General features: G+C 38.3%; 1 protein-coding gene across 1 annotated transcript in view; it reads right to left on the reverse strand.

Moving 5' to 3' along the window:
- Tpk1 (thiamin pyrophosphokinase 1) overlaps positions 1–19,765 on the reverse strand; it is a 237,946-nt gene that overhangs the window by 66,184 nt on the left and 151,997 nt on the right. The gene's annotated exons all lie outside the window — the stretch shown is intronic.

Genomic DNA, 19,765 nt, shown 5'->3' on the forward strand with positions numbered 1-19,765 from the left:
AATCCTCCTTGTGGTGTTTCTATCCTCATGACCCATGATCACACTGGTGATTAGGATTCTAGCATATAAGATTAGGGTCACACAAATTTTCAGACCAAATTGGGAAGGAAACTTTTTTTTGTTGTTGTTGTGGGGCCTGAACTCTGGGCCTGGGCACTGTCCCTCAGCTCTTCAGCTCAAGGCTAGCACGCTACCACTTGAGCCATAGTGCCACTTCCAGCTTTTTCTGCTTATGTGGTGCTGAGGAATCAAACCCAGAGCCTCATGCATGCAAGGCAAGCACTCTACCACTGAGCCACCTTCCCAGCCCCAGGAAATAATTTCTGATTTGATACTTTCTTTCTCCTCCATCTCTCTGTCTCCCTCTCTCTCTGTGTCTCTGCTGAAGAGATCTCTGGGTACAGATTTCCACAAATGCTTTTTTTGGTATTGTTTCATCTCTGTGTTCTGCTGCCTCCTCCATTTCCCCCCTTCAGACCCTTTCTACCTCTTTAACTAGTCATAAAACAGAAAAACTGGGAATTAAAAAAACCTTTTGTTCAAATATGACAATGTTTAATGTTTTTCCCTCTAGAAATAATCATAACTATTACTACAACAAAAACATATCACCTTTCTTTATTCTCTCCATCTCTTGAGATTAAACAACCAAGGAAAGGAAATCTGAGAGTTAGGAGGAAATATTCCCTAATAGTTGCGCAATAAGGTGAGAGTTAGGAGGAAATGTTTCCGAATAGTTGTGCAATAAGGTAGATAACACAAACATTCAAACAGAATATTGTACGGTATCACTATAAAGACTCAGACTCATGATATTGTAGTTATTTAAAAATCTAAACAAAATGACCAACATTTCAGAATCATTCTGCCACACAGGAAAAAGAGCATTAGAAACATCCACTTCCAGTCCCAAAGTCACTTAAACTGTCCTCACTTAAATACATGGAAAAACATACCAAACTGTTATCCTAAATTTGATGTAGACATTAAGTTTTGAAAATTAGAAAATCCCAATTGTGGACATATTTCAGAAACAACCCAGACTACTGTGCCTTATATTCTCTGCCTTGTACTTTCTATTTTCTAGTTGTTTTTGTATACAAAACCTTTTGTTTAGTTTGCTGTCACCCATTTTTGGTATTCTAGAAACCCCTCTGTGATGGACAAGAGCAGGTTCTCACAACAAAGCAGACTTACTAACATATTTATGGCCTTATCACTTGACAGGGAAGGTCAGAGCTTTTCACAGTTTATTCATAACCCTGCACCAGCTTTCAATTCTTTGAAAATTGCTCCCTGATACCCAGCTTTCCTGAAATCACAGAGTGGCAGCCACTTTCTTAAAGTATAAATCTGATTCTAAAAAACTGATAGCCCTTTTTTCTTCCAGACCTGGACAAGAAAAGTACTGCATTTTCATTGTTGAAAACCAGCGCTGAGAAAAACCAGCGCAGCACGGATGTTGTTAGGGTTTAATTTCTACAGGAAAGTCTTTGGGATGATTAAAACAAAAACAAAAAAACAGTAACAATGAAAGCTCTGCTCCAGATGTTACCGACATGTCACCTATCTCTTTGCCCTCTCTCTACGAATATTAGCATACACTTAATTCATCACAAGTAAGCCTGTCCTGACATGAGTATTCCATACCGGACAAAAGCAAAATGGGTATGAACTGGGAACAGTATAATACAAATTCATGACAGAAGAAAAAACAATAAATACATATATATGAAAATATATACATGCAACCCTTTAGAGAGAATAAAAATAATTCTTCTGAATTTTAGTAATTATTTATTAAGCCGTGGCTCATTTGTGACTGTCACACAGTACATGAGCACCAGCACCACGGTTCCAAGGATCAGCCTAGAGGTCGTCATCTACCCTCCTAGGGACCAGTGCTGTTTCACCATGTGCTGCCTGGACAAAATCCATGTCTCAATTACTTTCCAAAACCTCGGTTTCTGTAATGGTTTCCTAGTATACATGGAACATTTGGATTCGTTTTTCAATACGTTAGCTATTTTGTTGCCAGTACTACTGTGTCCTGCATCATAAACAATTTAATCCATATGTAATGCAGAACCGTCACAACGCAAGGCAATGGCTGTCACTTCATGACAGAAGCACCGAGGTTCACTGGACAACATGGCTGCTGTGCCATTTGGAAGGCACATGACTCAGAACTCAGGACTATGTGAATGGTATCACATCTAGTGGCTTCCTTAGAAGTCTATAAAGGAACTGTCTCCAAGAGGGTTAAAAAGCTGAAGATCAGGCCTGGGACTAATTCCAGGGAGCAGAGTTCCTCTGAAAGCTGGACTTCCAGCATGCTTCTCCTCCCATGTCTGTAGCTTTAAGGCCCGAAAGAGTAAGCGTGGTGAGAACAGAATAGAAACAGCTGGGCTGATGTACCCAGGAACTTCGCATGTGTAGACTCACCCACACCACAAAGTCCTTCAGAAATGGCTCTTTCTTTCCTCTTAAAGGCTCAATTCTTCTTATCCCTGAGAACATTTAGAATCTCTGCAAGGCAGCCTGTCAGTCTGCTCCTCGCCACTTCCCTCCCCCTGCACACCAGTTCAGTGACAAGGGCTCAGTTCCAACAAAACCCAATTCTAAGGACAAGCCCTGTGCAGGAAGAGAGGGACTGATCACATCCCAGTGGAGCTGCGGGACCTCCCGACTTTGGAGCCAGAGTGCACATGCATGTATGGTAAGGACTAGTCTCCCAAATCCCACAAAATCCCAGATGCTAGAAATGGAAGCTCTGGGAGGTTATAGGAACCTGGTGGACAACGAAGGGCTTTGTGTCAGTCTGGCAAGGATTCTGATGGACCTTTGTAAAGTTTGGAAAATGTACGACTTTTCTAGCAAGTACAGAATGAAATGTACATTTCTCTAACTTCAGTGGCAAATGGTAAAGTGAAGAAGGGATCAAAGTCTCAGAGATTGGGCACCATAGAGTTAATGTGCTACTTCAAACCAAAGCCCATCAATTCACTATACCTGTGAGAAGTTGGGGTTGAGGAGATGGTGGGAATGAGAGTAACTGGCAAACAGCAAGATGGCTAGCAAAAAAAGGGGAAGAAGTTGCTGCTGCCTCAAGCAGGTAGGAAAAGGTACAAAAGATAGGAAAGCTGCCCTGAACCGAGTTCTTTGACTGTTTGCAGGGATGGCAAATCCTCTCACACCAAGCCATCATAAATGGCCCACAATTATGCATCCAAAGCAGAGTAGAACTGTCACATGAGAGGGAGCAATGAATCCCACAAAGATTTGGAGATGGATATTAGTACCCAGTGTTTCTAAATGCAAAATAAATGCAGCCCCTGTCTGAAAAAGAACTCTATGCCTCCATCAGAAAGGATGATATTGCCCCATTTGTTAGGAAATGGAAAGACTTGGAAAAATTATATTAAGTGAAGTAAGCCAGGCCCAAAGAAACATAGGTCCCATGGTTTTCCTTATTTGCAATAACTAGTATATGTCTGAGACAAGCACAAAAGGTCAGATAAGTTGATGTTAGGGAAATGAACCCCAAGAGAAGTATTCAAATGTTTTTCTTTCATGTGATTGTTTCTAACATATTTATAAGATGATTTCTTTATTGCTTTGTATGTCCCTCCCCCACGGTATAACCCCTGCTTTCACTGTATTTGATGTTGATATAATTTGTGGAGGGGAAGGAAGGGCAAAAACAAATTGTTTAAATAGGGATACAGGTGGACCCATTGCAACAATGAGATGTACAAGTCGTTATGTTGAAAAATGAACTTTACAACTTTGGCTAGGAGTGGGGTGGTGGGGTGGGGTCAAGGTGGGGGGGAAGGAAGGGTTGGGAAGGGGAAACAAAGGAGGAGGCAACAATGCTTGATAAGAAATATACTCATTATCTTGCCCATGTAATTATAACCCCTCTGAATGGTATTTTTTACAATTAAAAAATAAAGTAAAATAAAAAAAGAACTAAAACAAAAAAAGACTGGGGTCCTTGGCAGGAAATGTACTCATTACCTTGCTCATGTAACTGTAACCCCTCTGTACAGTATTTTTACAAAAAAGTGTTAAAAAAAAAAGACTGGGGGGGGGGGGCTGGGAAGGTGGCTCAGTGGTAGAGCGCTTGCCTTGCATGCATAAGGCCTTGGGTTTGATTCCTCAGCACCACATAAGCAAAAAGAAAAAAAAAGCTGGAAGTGGCACTGTGGCTCAAGTGGTAGAGTGCTAGCCTTGGGCTGAAGAACTGAGGGACAGCGCCCAGGCCCAGAGTTCAGGCGCCACGACTGGACCCCTCCCCCCCCAAAAAAAGACTGGGGTCTTGGTCAAGTAGTAGAATTCCTGCTTAGTAAGCATAAGACCCTGAGTCCGAACTATCAGCAACAATAATAAGACAAAGGAAAAATCAATGAACAAAAAGTTAAATTCTTTGTCCAATTTCTGGGCCAAAGCCAGTTCTGTTCCAAACTAGAAACCACAAAGAGAATCAGTACCTAAGAAGGAAGGATGCTATATCAACAACCTCCAAACTTAAAATTCCCTAGTCCCTCTCCAAAGACAGCTACCTGCTTAGTGCAGCAACCCGGGCAGCCTCGTGAAGACAGGGAGACCCGCAGACATTGCACGGGTGAGGGCTACTGAGCAGGGATCTGGACTGAAATGAGGACGCAGGGGCTGACATATCACCGAGGACGGTTCAGTCACGGTCTGACTGAACACGTGTGCAATTAAACAATGGAGTCCTGGGCTCCAGCTCCACTAGGTCCTCTAGTCCAAGGACCATATGGTCCTTGAGTGTACAAATACAGTGGACCCACTTGGTAATTGGCAGAAATTTCACACAGGTGTTTTACTAATTAGCTAAAGAAAGCTATCATGGGAGGTAGGCCTACAGACTTGTCTGGAACTGTCCCTTCGCTCATAGTTACTGTTAAAGCCTTCCTCAAGCCCCATTTAATTCTCTTTTCTGGTCCCTTAAAAGGAAAACACAACCAACTTTTTGAGAGAACGGCAGCAGACCTCCATGAATGAATCCCAGGAGAAAAAGAAGCGAATGCACCTTTCCTTAAATCTCTAGGAGCCAACGCAGTGTGCAAGATACACGACTTCCAGGCCTTCTGTGCACAAGCCTCCAGTTTATGCCCATTTTATTTTTAAGCTGCCTGAAACAAATGAGCACCAGGCAATGTTGGAAAGGCTGCGCTGGAAACAGGAGTGCCTAAAACAACTTGGAAACCTCAATGACTACATGGGTAAAATCTAATCTGTTCAACTGCTCAGAGGCATTAACATAAAAAGATGTACAAAACAAGCAAGAGAGAGCTCTATAACAAGTGTGCCGCAGAGACTACAGGGGTACCAACGGGCTCCACAGAGAGTCAAGCAGGGTAGGGATAATGTCGCCCCTTCATTGCTGCTTTCAGTTCACCAAGGCAAATGCTGCCTGTGGCTGTAAACTCTGACATAGTTCATGTCTTTGTTGTCTCCAGTATTATTAGTTTCTTCTTAAGAGGAAAATAATATGATTTTTCCAAGTTCATATTTAATAAATAGGAGTTATTTGGTAGAGAACTAACTCCCTCACAAATTTGACTGGTGCAAATAAGGAAGAAGACAGGTATCCAGAGATAAGACTACTGAAAACAAGATGATTACAGTCTGTAATGAAGCTCAAAATATAAGTGTGGAACAGGGCAATCGACAGTGACAGCAAGCCAGCATCAGCAGTTAACAGAGAACTTGAAGGGATGGGCAGCTGTTCCAGCCTTGACTGCGTGACAACCTCACAAACGTGGTCCCGTACACTGTCCGCTAACCTACTGTAATGACATAGTTTGTTATAAAAAGTGACTGTTTTGTTCAATCTCTCTCTTGAGAAGGCAAAAGGTTTCAAGTTCTAAGGATTATTTATTTGTAAATTCCAAATCAGAATATGATTTTTTTGGGGGAAGTATACGAACCTTTTTGTTCACCTAATGCTGTAACTGGAAGACCATTTTACTCATTATATAAATTCATATATAAATACTGTGATATCAGTGCCCTAACTCTAAACAATTCAACTTTTTAAAACACATTGAATCTTTCTACTAAAGTAAGTATATTAGCCCTTTTTAAATTTTTTAATATAATATACCTAAGAGTTAAGTTCATAGATCACAATCAAATTTTAACCTAGTTAATGAATTTTAATTTGGTTTATAACAGTTACTTTTATTCAGAAATATAAAAGTATAAGTATAAAGTGATGAAATGATAAGTAACCTTGAAATAGTCACTTACCTTATTTATTACGCTGTACATAAAAAATTCTTATTTGGTAGCTTCATCCAGAGTGAAAGAGCTTAGAACTAAAAACATAAATGTTGCTCCTCAATGCTGTCATACAGTGTGATACTGTGCTCTGAACATGGGATTTTGAGCTCAGGTAAATTATTCTTTGTATCACACTCTTAGCACATTCAGCACAGTGAAAACAAGGGCTGTGTCATCACTGCAGACTCACAATGTTTTAAAGAGAAACCTGGAGGGGCCTGTGAACTGACGTGGGAAGAAGAATGCCATGAATGGCATCTGAAATCCTTCCCCTGGCAACACCTCACCTCTGACTATCAATGCAACATTGGGCAGAAAACTGGACTTTGGAATCCAGACTTCAAGCATTTTAGTAACTTTACAAAATCAGCCCTCACCTGAGGGAGGACAAAGAGGGATAGGCAGAAGATCCACACCTGCAAGTGTGCCTACCCACTAGCTAGAAGATGCAGGCAAAGCATGAGGACCAGGAGTTATCCTAGAATGCTCTCGGTTATCAGACTCAGCTCTTACAATTCTCCACCACAGCCTTCGATTTTGATTTGGCTTCTGACATGGTCTGCTTCTGGGGGATGGAGGAGAAAACACTGGTAATATGGAACTCAGTACTTCATGATGCCAGAGCAGTTATTTGTTATAGATTATCAAAGTACCACTGAGAGACTGTACCTTCTTCTAGTTATTATCACAGATGTATCTCTCATTATGAGCACTGAAATTAGTTTTATAGTTTCAGATAGCCAAACAGTGCTAGGGTTCTGTTGTTCTTATTTAATTATCTTCTCTAATTTGTCAGATAACCTATAGAGGAATCAAGAAGTAGAAAGCAGGTTCTGATGTCTATACAGTGCTTTTGCAGGAAATACTATTCCTTCTCTCTATCCATACTACCCACAGCCAGCCTCAGTTTCTATCCCAAGGCCAAGATGCGCAACGGGATTTTGTCATGTTCCCAATAACTTAAAACTGTTGTGAAAGACATTGATCCAGATGCACTGTACTCATAACCTGACACAGTGACTTGAAACCCCTTTGTACAACTACTTGAAGATAACAAAAAATGAAAATCTAGACCAACTAAATGAGTAGAGAGCTTTTTATAGGAATAGGAGAATGAATAAAAGAAAAAATAATAAATTGCCATTTGACTTAAAAATACCAGCACATCACTGCTTTACATTACATCCTACCATTCCTGTAAATGAAACACTTTACAGCACTACTTTAGTTTGGACATATTTTCCAATGGAGTTTCTTATCTTCTCACTCTAAATTAGATACCAGAGCTGAAGGAAGTTGAGAAAAAAATGTAATTGTGTGGGAATTAAAAATTATCAGTGAATTATTTCACTATGAATTTTTAAAAAAAAATAGCTGTTTTTTAAAATAAATATTGGGCAATAGCATAGCAAGAACTCAGTTTCAATGGAGGCTAGCTAGGATTCGCCCTGTAAATACTGTCTTAACCAAATTTCCTTTCCTTAAGAGGTGTTTTTCCCCCTATTAAAAGTAATTTCTCCTCATGGTCCTCTTCTTGGAAGAGGAATGATGCCTCATTACCTTTGAATATTAATAAGTGATCTCATTCATATTTTAAACTAATGTGAAAAATTCATTCAGAAAGCAAGAGTGATACACATGGCATCTGTGCTTTGAAAGATGAGTAGCACATTTTTGCTGCTATCTCTCAGATATTAATAAATTAAAACATAGCTGGGCTCCAGTGGCTCACACCTATAATCCTAGCTATGTTGGAGGCTGAGATTTGAAGATCAGTGGTTCAAAGCCAGCCCAAGCAAAAAAGTCCATGAGATTTTTTACCAATTAACCACCATCACCAAAAACAAAAGAAGCTGTAAGCAGAGCTGTGGTTACAGTGGTAGTGTGCTTTCCTTGAGAAAAAAAGTTAAAAGAGAGTGCCCATTCTCAGATGTTCATAGTGGCACAGATTTAAGAACCTGAGCTATACAGTGAGATATTGTCACCCCCACACACACATGTGCACACACACATGCATATGTGTGTGCATACACATACACTTAGAGTCCTTTCTCCTAAAGCCCAAACAAATGGGTATATGAAAAAGAGTTCCAAATAATTCCTCTAGTAGAGTCCAACGACGGCGAGGTGGCTGTGATGCCCTGTGACAGTGCAGGAGTCTAGTTCCACAGCCCACTGAGTGTGGTGAAGTGCATATGCATCCCACTCAGGAAGTTCATCTGATGTCTTTTCAGGAATAAGAAAGTAATGTGGTTTTAAAATTAGGAAGGTGTAAAAGCTAAGAACAGTAAAAAGAGCTGAGCGCTGGGGAAAAACAAAGAAAGAATCAGGACACCACAGCCCATCAAGCCCCGTATTGGGGAGCACTTGCAGGTCTAGCTGCTAAAGATGAGCTGCCACACTGAGACGTGTCAAGATTTACCATGGCAGAGCCTGAGTCTAGGTTACGACAATCCTCTAAGCACTTAAAACTCAAATGAATATGGAGTGGATAATGAGATTTCTTTTCCTGTAAAATGGAAGTCCGATGAATGATGCTTGAAAGCCACTAGTCATTTTTATGAGCCCTTACAAAGTGATGGAAGATTTTTTTTTTGGTTTTTCTTCTTGGGTTTTGTTTTTCTACTTTCCTAGCAGAATGAGTTTCTTTTTTATGTTCCCTAGAACATTCACTTCTTCTGCAGGAAACATCACCTTTATAAATGCAATGATTTTTTTCCCTTTCTTTCTAAATAATAAAAATAAAAATAGTTGAAGATCCAAATCCACAGATATTTGTTACTGATTTTTTTTGTTCTCTAATAAAAATGAAATTTGCAAAACAAAGTTTATAGCTCTTAAAGTATATACATATGTGATAATGAATTGGTTACAGCTTATAAAAAGTCAAAGTACAGAGGCATATATAGGGAGAATAGCTCATTTGTATGAAAAAAATAATCATTGTAGAAATAACAGTGTGAGACAAACCTAGAATTAATGATCTTTGTGAATTACAAAAAGATAAAAAGGTAAAATAAAAAAAAAGAAATGCTTAACGCAAACATTTTCTGTTGTTTGCAAGCCCTGTTGTCAAGAATTAACTTTTGATGAGCTAGATGGAAATGTCATATTTTCATATATAATTCAGTATGATTTTGTTTTTATTAAATAATAATCCTGATCGATGTTCATATGTGAAAGTAGAATTAGGTAAATTAAGGTGATGGGTGGGTAGGGAGAGATGAGGAAAATGTTGAAAGAGGTAATATTGATCAAGATGCCTTGTATTCACAAACTGACATGTTGAATTCCTTTGTTCAACTAAGTAAGGATAAAAAACAACAATCCACGGGAAAATTTTTTCCTGGTAAAAATAATACACATTTATCCTTGATTTTCTTTTTGCGAAAGAACATAGTATTTGATATTTAAAACATAGTATTTGATATTTAAAGCTTACCACATCAACACATGACAGTTTGGAATCCAAACTGCTTTCATATTTAAGGTGTATGTCATCTTGTGTTGCTTCATAGACTCTTGTAAAGGAAGACCATATAGTCTTCACCCTGAGTTGGTCTACAACCAATAGACTGCGTGTCTACCGTGGAAAGCAGCTGTAACTGTTTTTGTTTTCCCAGGAATTGGTAATGAGGAGGGCTGAGCAGGCCCCACACAGTCGTAATGCCTGGTACTGACCATTTCTGCATGTTTAGGTTTGGAGCTGTAACTAGTTAGGCATCACTTTCTTATCTGAGAAATAGGGATTGTGGTATCTGCTTCATGAAACTGTGGTGAACTTGTTAAACAAATTAACACAAAACAAAGAAGTAATCCATGGGATCACTAGTACTCGTTCAGTATCAGCCACTATCATTACTTTCACATTATTGTAGAGGGTAGCTGTTTCCTCATTTGGTAATTAAACACATACACACGTGCGCGCGTGCGCGTGCGCACACACACACACACACACACACACACACACACACACACACACACACACACACACTTCAATTTGAAGTTCCTATTCATGAACACTTTGCATGCTTAACTGATAAATGTCTCTAACAGTCATTTTCCAAGTGAGAGTCTATGGATAAACTCATTCTTTAAACTCATAAATATGACATTTTTAGCATATATACAAATTTACTAAATGTATATTTAGATGAAGAAAATGTTCACAGATTTCAAGTCCATTTTCAAATGGGCCCATGACTCCTGACAAGTTAAGTATCTCATTTGAATTATGAAATCACTCACATGCCCTAAGAGGTGATATCTAATTGCTTCTTTGTCTTCTTTCTTTACCTTCATCAGCTAGCGTATCACTTTTCTCCAGAAATCTGGCTTTCCACAGGCTTTCCGGGTAAAGTGTAGTTTCCTTACTGTGCACCTTTGATCAGGCTGCCCCTTGGGGTCTTTTGACCATTTCACTCTTAGCAAACCCCGCTCATCTGCCAATATGGGAGGGCCAGCTTAGAACCCAGCCTCCAAGAGCCCTTCCCAGGCCTTTCTGCAGTATGTTATATACTGCTTTCTGGGCTCGCATAATATTCTATACATATTTTTAACTACTGAAGTTATCTTATTCTGTAACACTGATCTATTTGGCGATGAGATGTTAGTTCTTTCAGTACAATGTATTTATCCCCATTCTATCAAGATGCCTGGTTAAGATAAGCTTGCCAGAGTAAGTTGGTTGAACTGGTGGCTTTAATGTGGCCTTGTCTGTGGTCATTTGGGTAAATGCCCAGAAGTGGGATTGCTGGGTCACAGGGGAGCTCTGTGTGTAGTCCTCTGAGGAACCTCCATACTGCTTTCCAGAGTGGTTGAACAAGTTTACACCAGCACAATTAATGTTTATCGTAGCATTAGTACCATAGCTAAGATATGGAACCAATCTAGATGCCCCCTCAGTACATGAATGGATCAAGCAAATGTGGTATATGTATGTATGTACACACACACACACACACACACACACACACACACACACACTGGGATTCTATGTTTCCATCAAAAAGAAAGTCATTGTCTCATTTGTAAGGAAATGGAAGGACTTGGAAAAAAATCATATTAAATGAAGTAAGCCAGACTCAAAGAAATATATGTCCCATGGTCTCCCTTATTTGTAATAATTAGTATACATCTAGGATACTCTTAGCAGATGAGCAGATTAGCTCAATAGCTATGTACATATGTCCATATAAGATGATGCTAAGCAAAATGAACTCCAAGACATGGACACAAGAGTTTTACTTTGTTGTTGTTTTTAATGTACTATGTGATTTCTTTTTTCTTTTGTGTTTGTACCCCCTATGGTTATCCCTTGTTGTCATTGTGTTTGAGTTTGGTACCCTGGGTATTGTATATATGTTTATCTAAACTAGGGAAGGAAAGGGGAACAACAAAATGGTGAGACAAAGGACAAGGGGGAAACCTATACAACAGCGATATTCACAAGACAATTATGTTGGAAATGAGCTGTACAACTTGGGAGGGGGGTTGGAGGTAAGGGAAAGAGGGAGAAATATGAAAGAAAGGGTAATAAGTTAGACAAAAATGTAATCACTACCTTACTTATGTAACTTTAACTCCTCTGTACATCACCTTGACAATAAAATTTAAAAGAATAAAAAAAAGTTGGCTGAGTGAATACATGAAAAAATTGCTCATCATCCTTTATTTTTCAAAAGGCTTTCTATGATCCTGAAATACTGTGTATTGGAAAATGTTCTCTGAACAAAATATAAAGGTCTATTCACAGCTTTTCAATTATTATTTTCAAAATTTCAAAGATTTCCCACTTGTTAATGGGCAGCATCACTCAAGAGAAAAATCAATCCTTCTCCACTCTTCCGTGAGCAACGTTTTTGTACATTAAACTTGCCTGATAAAATAAGACCAATGTTCTACACTCGGTGCCTTTTACCTTGAGGGTTCCTAGTAAGGGTAAATTGGCTTCCTGACATAAGACAATTGGAAAGGCCAACATATATACAATGAATCACTTTGGAATCTTCCATCATCAATGCCCTTTTCCAGGAAGGATACAATCTGAGGTGTCATCACCACTTTCTGGGCTATAATGGAGAACACTCTTCCCTTTTGATGAGAAAACTCTGCACATCCATTCATTTCCTCCCATTCAGACTCTTAACTTACATGCTACATAAAGTAGCAGGGAAACCTAATTCTGTGTTACAGGAGCATTATGTATTTTTATTAGTTATGTTTGCTTCATGCACTTACATTCTTTTTTTTTTTTTTTGTCAGTCATGGGGCTTGAACTCTGGGCCTGGGTGCTGTCCCTCAGCTCTTCAGCTCAAGGCTAGCACTCTACCACTTGAGCCACAGTGCCACTTCCGGTTTTATGGTGGTTTATTGGAGATAAGAGTTTCATGGACTTTCCTGTCTGGACTGGCTTTAAACTGTGATCCTCAGATCTCAACCTCCTAAGTAGCTAGAAGTACAGGCATGAGCCACCAGCACCCTGTAACACATTTCTTAAATGTTTCTTTTTCTACAAAAGTGGCATCATACTAAACTCATGAATCATGTTACTGGACCCAGAACTGTGGCAGGGTGAATAGCAAAGGGCGCTGTCCCTGAGTTTTTGTTCCTAAGTCTAGTGCTCTACCATTTTGACACACAGCTCCATTTCTGGCCTTTTGGTAGCTAAGCAGAGGCAACAGTCTCACAGACTTTCCTGCCAGGGCTGGCTTTGAACCACAATCCTCAGATCTCAGCCTCCTGAGTAGTGAGGATTACAGGCACGAGCCACTGGCTCCTGGCTGAAATACATTTTTTTATGACTTTGTTTTTTAAATTGTACAGGAAGGTGATGTGCAGAGGCACCATAGTTACATAAGTCAGGTAATGAGTACATTTCTTTTTGAAAAGTGTCATTTCTTCCCTTGTTTTCTCCCAGTATTTTTTCCTTGTACCTGCTTCCTCCCATAGCTTGTATAGTTCATTTTCAACAGTGTCTAGTTAGTATCACTAAAATGGATTTTTAACATACCCAGAACCTAAACCATTTACCATGACACTTCACAAGGTACACAAGGATAAAGTAGAATATATATAAATACATCCATTCAACCAAGTATCCATAGTAAAAGAACCAGGACACTCCCCATCACCAAAGAAAGAATGATCTCCAAAATATCTTATTAAATGAGAAAATGAAAGAAATGACAGATGATTAATTATTATTTATTAATTCTTCCAACACAAATTGGAGAGCAAGCCCGGGGAATTATATGTAGCTATACAGGACTATGAATTGATTTGCCATGTACTCAGAATGCTACTCTATGCAGAGTTCTCTCATCTGAGAAACAGAAAAAAAGAGGCATAGAGTCTACTGGTTTAAAAAGGGCTGCTAGGAAAATCGAGTGAGACAATAATGAAGCTGCTTCATAAACTGAGTACTGTATAAAACCTAAAGCCATTGCTGCCTTTGGAAACTTCCCAGCCTCTCAGATCCAGAGGCTATTTTAGAAATGATGCATGGCAGTCAAGAGATTTTGGTAATCTGAAATATTAAACTCAGTATGTCATCAACACCCAGATGATCCTATCTACTTAGTACTATAAAGGCCATTTCCCAGTGTGCTCTAGGAGACAGGGTAGAAGTGGGATCATCTTTAATCCTATCCTATGCCAATCAATTTCTTTCTCTTATTTCCATGTGTGATAAGTGCAGGCTTTGGTATATATTTATCATTTAGGTCTAGACCGACCGCCCCCCCCAACTTGCTTCATGAACGTGTAGCATTTTTACAAACTTCATGGTTACGCTATTCTGTAGACATCTGCATTGAACACAATTCTCATAATGACCTAGTCAAGAAGGACTAAGTGGGATTTTGAAAGACATAAAGGATAATAGTTTTTAAAGGAAGTAATATCCAACCTCTACAGACCTGAAGTATAGGTCTCAGCATATTTTCTCAGCAAAATTGGAAGACATGTGGTTCTTGGGGGATGGGTATGTACTTGCATGTTACATGTGTGTGCTCGGTGGGGGGAGGGGAGTGAGGCATAGTGCACCATTCCCTGGAGAGGTTCCACATATGCAGGGTGAATGCAGAGTTTGGATTAATGTGTTTAATTCCTTTCACACCCCAGTTTAGAATTATTTGTATAAAACTTTCCCATTTTCTTCATTTTAATTATTTTTTTTTGGAACAGCTGAGATCAAAATGCCCCTAACTTTAGGATGAAAAACTCTTAATTGGCTGAGGAGCAGTACATCCCAGCGGAAAGTGTGTGAGGCTCTCTGTATGAACTTTCTCTTGTGCCAATCTCCTTCCCAGAGGCTCATTTCATATCCCTGCTGGTAGCACTCAATTCACTTCACAGTTCATTGGTACTGCATTGGCAACCTTTTGTTTTCAATCAGTGCAAGATGCCGAAGGAATGCTCGATTGAACTAAGTATACGCGACACAGTGTACTTGTGACCTTGCCAAGAAGGATGGGGGGAGGGGTGTTTAAGGAAAAGATGACATCCCAGATCCAATATTCCATTACGCTACCCAGAACTGGATTATGATAAATTATAATGACAGAGCTCAGGCACATGCTGATGCCACCTTTTCTCCAGTCTCACCTGAACAAATGGATGACATCAAGTCTCCAAAACCGATTCCCTGTCACTGATGGTTGACAATAAAAGGCCAATGTTCAAGTGAGTTTTTAAAACAGTCTCCATGGAGATTAAATTTCATAATTCTTTTCTTACTGCTGTGGAATCACTGAAGGCTCATGTAGTTTTTTTTTTTTTTTTGCTGATGCATCTCTTTCTATAAATCTGTTAGAGAAAGAATCTGCAAGGTCAAAGAACATGTGTGCGGTATGGCTGAGGGGTGGCCAGTGGAGCTATGTTCACTCCTTTCCCCTTAGGACACACTGCATCTTACGGCTGCTTTAAAGCTGACTATCACCTAAATGTCTCTGTGAAGCTCATCGTGAAATATCTCTAAGGTTTCGGCACCATTTACACTGTTGGTTCTTTGCTAATATGTAATTTGCACGAGAGATTATAAAAGGCCAAGCAACAGCAATTATAAGAACAACAAAGAGGAGAAGAATAAAATAATAATGATTATGCCAAAGAAAGAAATTAAAATTGGGAAACAGCATGATCACTTATAAATTCTCTAGAATAGGAACCTTCTGAGATCCACTCCTAATCACACTGAGAATATGACCTCTGATACACGGAGGGAATTTTGTTGAACGTGTGTGTGTGTTTGTGTGTGTGTGTGTGACACAGACCAGAAGTCTTAGTCCTCTGCAGAAACCCTTTTGCATGCCAAATTAATGTTATGAATATTCAGCTTCTATCTATCTATCAGACTCAACATTTTTATCATATTAATTCTCAGAATTATAAATGAATACTGCATAAGATGTCAACACTTTATACAGTTAGTAATTAATCTACCCAGGAGAAAAATAAGCAGCTGTAAAACAGAACCAAGACCACAAGGAAGACATATTCACCACAAATTTGGAAATGTGTTCCAGTGAGAAGAAGAGAACAGAAGTCTAGTCTGTAACAACATTTCCCTTCGTCAGACCCTGGGATTCCGGCTAGAATTCACCACAGCTTTAGGACAATGTAAAAGGCATGCCTTGTTAACTCCTGGACGTCTCATTTCTTGGTCATAAATCCTATTAACTTGTATTACAAACTGCCATAAAACTTGGAGATAAAAGATAATTTATGCTCAGTGTACAGAAGCTAATGTTTCTGTCCTCTTGAGAAAGCATAGGACCAGAAAATGAGAAAGTGTGTATGTGAGATTCAGAGCCTTCGGAGGTCTGCAGGGGCAGCACGAGCAACAAGGCTCAGAGCAGCGACTCTTCAGCACAAACAGCCTGGCCACGGCTGTCAGCCATGCTTTATGTCAGAAGTGCCTCTCACCTGTTGCATAATGGCTCCTTCTCAGAAGTGGTGATGGTATCTTAGTACAAGTACAAGAAAGCAGTCTTGAAAGCAGAACAGGGATGTTGACTGTTAAGGAAGAGCCAGGATGCATCTTCTTTTTAATTTCCCATTATAAACTGGTGAGTTGATTATTTTCTTCAAAACAAATGCTGTCTATGAAAGTTTTCCCTCATAATGACATTTGGATCTACAGGAATGGAAATATGCTGAAATGTAGACAAACCTATACATTTATCTATATGTGTGTGTGTGTGTATATATGTTTTTAAAATTTCAACTCTATTCTTATATAATAGAAATTCATTACACTGAAATATAGTATAAACATGAAACCGTATAGAGCATAAAAATAGAAATATGCTGAAATATAGTATAAAACCTATATATATATATATGTTTTTTTTTTATAATTTGAGCCATATGACTTCCAGTGAAATTGTTACCAGAAATACAGCTTAGACCAAAAAGACTAAAATAACTAATCAATGCATGATGATTACTTATTTATACAAGCTAGTCACAGAAGAGTCTTGCACGCAGATTCTGAGAAACAAACACTGGGCCATCATAGAAAACTCTAAGATGATGAAAGGGTACGGAGAGTTTGCAAAAAGATCAGGAGAGTATATCTTATATCCAACATCTAGGACTGTCCTGATCAACTAGCATCAGTATTATAAACATACAACTAGAGCTCTTATAAGTTACAAATTAAAAATTTATACAACAGTTCCCATAAGATGGCTTGTTCCTTCTGTTAATATCTTACATTCAGACAATCAGTGATTATAAAGAAGATTGTAAAAGACATTCTTTACAAACCTAACACTCAGGATAATCATAATTTTTTGAGATGAACAATAGCAAAGCTTCATGGTGATCTTATTTAATCAGCTTATATCATAGAAATTATTACACTTTTAAATTTTGTTGTAATTTAGGAGAACTCAGAATCGTTTTTTTTTAATTCGGAGAAGGGGTAGACGAGTGAAGAGAAGAATGGTGGTTGAATACCATCATAATATTCAATATACTTGTATAAAAGTAGAATTAGGTCACTTGAAGGGAAGGTGAAGATGGGCTAGAAGGGGGAGAATGATGGGAGAAATGACATTGATCAAGATGATTTAAACTCACAAATTGACATGTAAAACAGAAACTCCTTTGTACTTAAAGATAATAAAAATAAATTAAGACTGAAACTATAGTAACATAGTACATCCAAGATTCATGTTCTTTGAAAATGTTTTTGAGAGTAGAACTATATATGTATAACACACACATACACACACACACACACACACACACACACACACACACACACACACACACACACCAACTCGCCATGTTACACATTGGTCATGGATAATTACTGGCCTATGGGCTGTGACTTGTTTTAAGAGCTTGTCATTTGTAATTTAGCCCATTAACCCCATGATGGAGAAGACGTACTGTAATAGAAAGAGTTGAGTCAAACTCCATGACATTGTAACTATTGTATAGTATCTGCTATGCTTTTTACACATCATTGTTATAAAGCTGAAGTAACATCTTTCTGGTAGATGTACATGTATCTTTTGACTCAGCAGTGAGATGTGAATATTAATTTAGAAAAAAATTCAAAAAATTTAAGTCATTATTTGTTGAAGCATGCCTGACTTTTTCTTGAGGCTACTCCACAATATTTTAAACTGGCTTCATTTTGAATCAATTAAGCTTCTAATCCCAAGCAACAATAAACCTCAGTATCTTCTGCATTATCCATACCGTGTACCCTCCTTCATTCTAGTGCTCACAGAACATATAATATGTTATATAAAGTCATATGGAAAAAATACAAAACCCCAAACAGTATGCCCTTTAATGACTTATATTCTATTTCTAGGATGCAGAATCACTTCTGTGAAATAATATTAGTATAGCCTTAAAGCCATTTTAGAATTAGCTTTATTTCAAATTATACAAGTAACAGTGCTTAGGTTCATCATATGCTATATGAAACCCATTCATACTGTAATCCTCTAAATACAATTAATCTGGCTTTTATACATGCATTACTGTCTTTCATTATCCCACTAAAAGTGGGATTATTTTTTAAAAAACGGGTATATCTGGTTTTTATACATGCATTACTGTCTTTCTTATCCCACTAAAAGTGGGATTATTTTTAAAAAGGGGTAGAGCTAGTGTCTCTCCAGAAAGAAGACCCCCATAGAACAGCACAGCAAAGAGGCAAAGGCTATATATATAGTGTCAGCCTGATGGCAAGAGGTGGTGAGAGGTAAGAGGTAAGAGGTAAGAGGGTGTGATCTTACGTGATCTTCTGCCTCACACTATCTTCTCAAATACCTCGCCAAGTGATTTTTTTAATGCTTTTAACTTATCTTTATAGCTGAACAAAGGGGTCTCAAGTCAATCTGTCAGTGTATGCATATAATGCATCTTGATCAATGTCAACCCTCCCATCATTCTCTCCTATTTTTCTTAACCCTATCCATTCCTCAAGTGAACCTGCCTGGCTCTATTTTTCACATATACACATGGATACTGTGTTTACTGTATTTGCCCACCCTTCCTCTCTCCATGTGTCTGCTCCCCTAGCCTTAAGCTCAGTCTCTATCTCAGAAAACATGTTTCAGCTTCCTGGAAACATTTTATTAAACTGTACATTAATTGCTTAAAGAAGCTGTACCACTGGAATCCTCCCCTGAACATACCATACTTTAGAGAATTTGTTAATAAGTGCATATGGCCGTGTATATGTTTTCATATATTTATAATTAGGACTAGCTTCTACATATAAGAGAAAATATGTCATTTATTTCTCTGAGCCTGATTTCACTTCACATAATTTTTCCCAAGTCTATTCCTTTCCTTGCAAATAACAAAATATTATTTTTTCCTGATGGATAAATGAATAAATGAATGGTTAGATGAATAAATAAATTCCATGTATAGATGCCCTACAATGGATAAGCAGATCAAGAAAATATGAGTTAAATACATATGTATTTTAAATGTTATATACACATGTATACAACATACACATTTTTTGTATATACAAAAGGTAATTTTTAAAAAACTGAACTAAACTCTATAAAATTCATTTCTTCAGTAAGAATTCTATTCAGTACACTAGTACAAAATTCTCTTTGGTGTCTGTCATTGGAAGTGGGTGGTACTGTCATTAAAGTTTTCTTGAGGGATGACAATTAATAATCAGGCAAGCTATAAAGAGCAAAAGCTAAAGATTTCCTTTTAAGTGCTAAACAAAATCCAATCCAGTTTCCAATTATAATGATAGCACTTAAACACATGAGAATCCTATTTGAAATATTTGCCAAGCCTTGTGTGTCCCTGTTGAGGTTTGTTTCAAGTGTCATTCATATTCAGCTGCTCAAGATTCCAAAGTGCTAACTTCTATTCTTAGTCACTTAAAAGTTATGCAGGTTTTCTTTCTTTTCTAGATGCAATAACATGAAAACTTTTCACTTTACTT

This window comes from Dipodomys spectabilis, unplaced genomic scaffold (assembly GCF_019054845.1).
Source record: "Dipodomys spectabilis isolate Male_0828 unplaced genomic scaffold, ASM1905484v1 ptg000034l, whole genome shotgun sequence".
NCBI classification, from domain to species: domain Eukaryota; kingdom Metazoa; phylum Chordata; class Mammalia; order Rodentia; family Heteromyidae; genus Dipodomys; species Dipodomys spectabilis.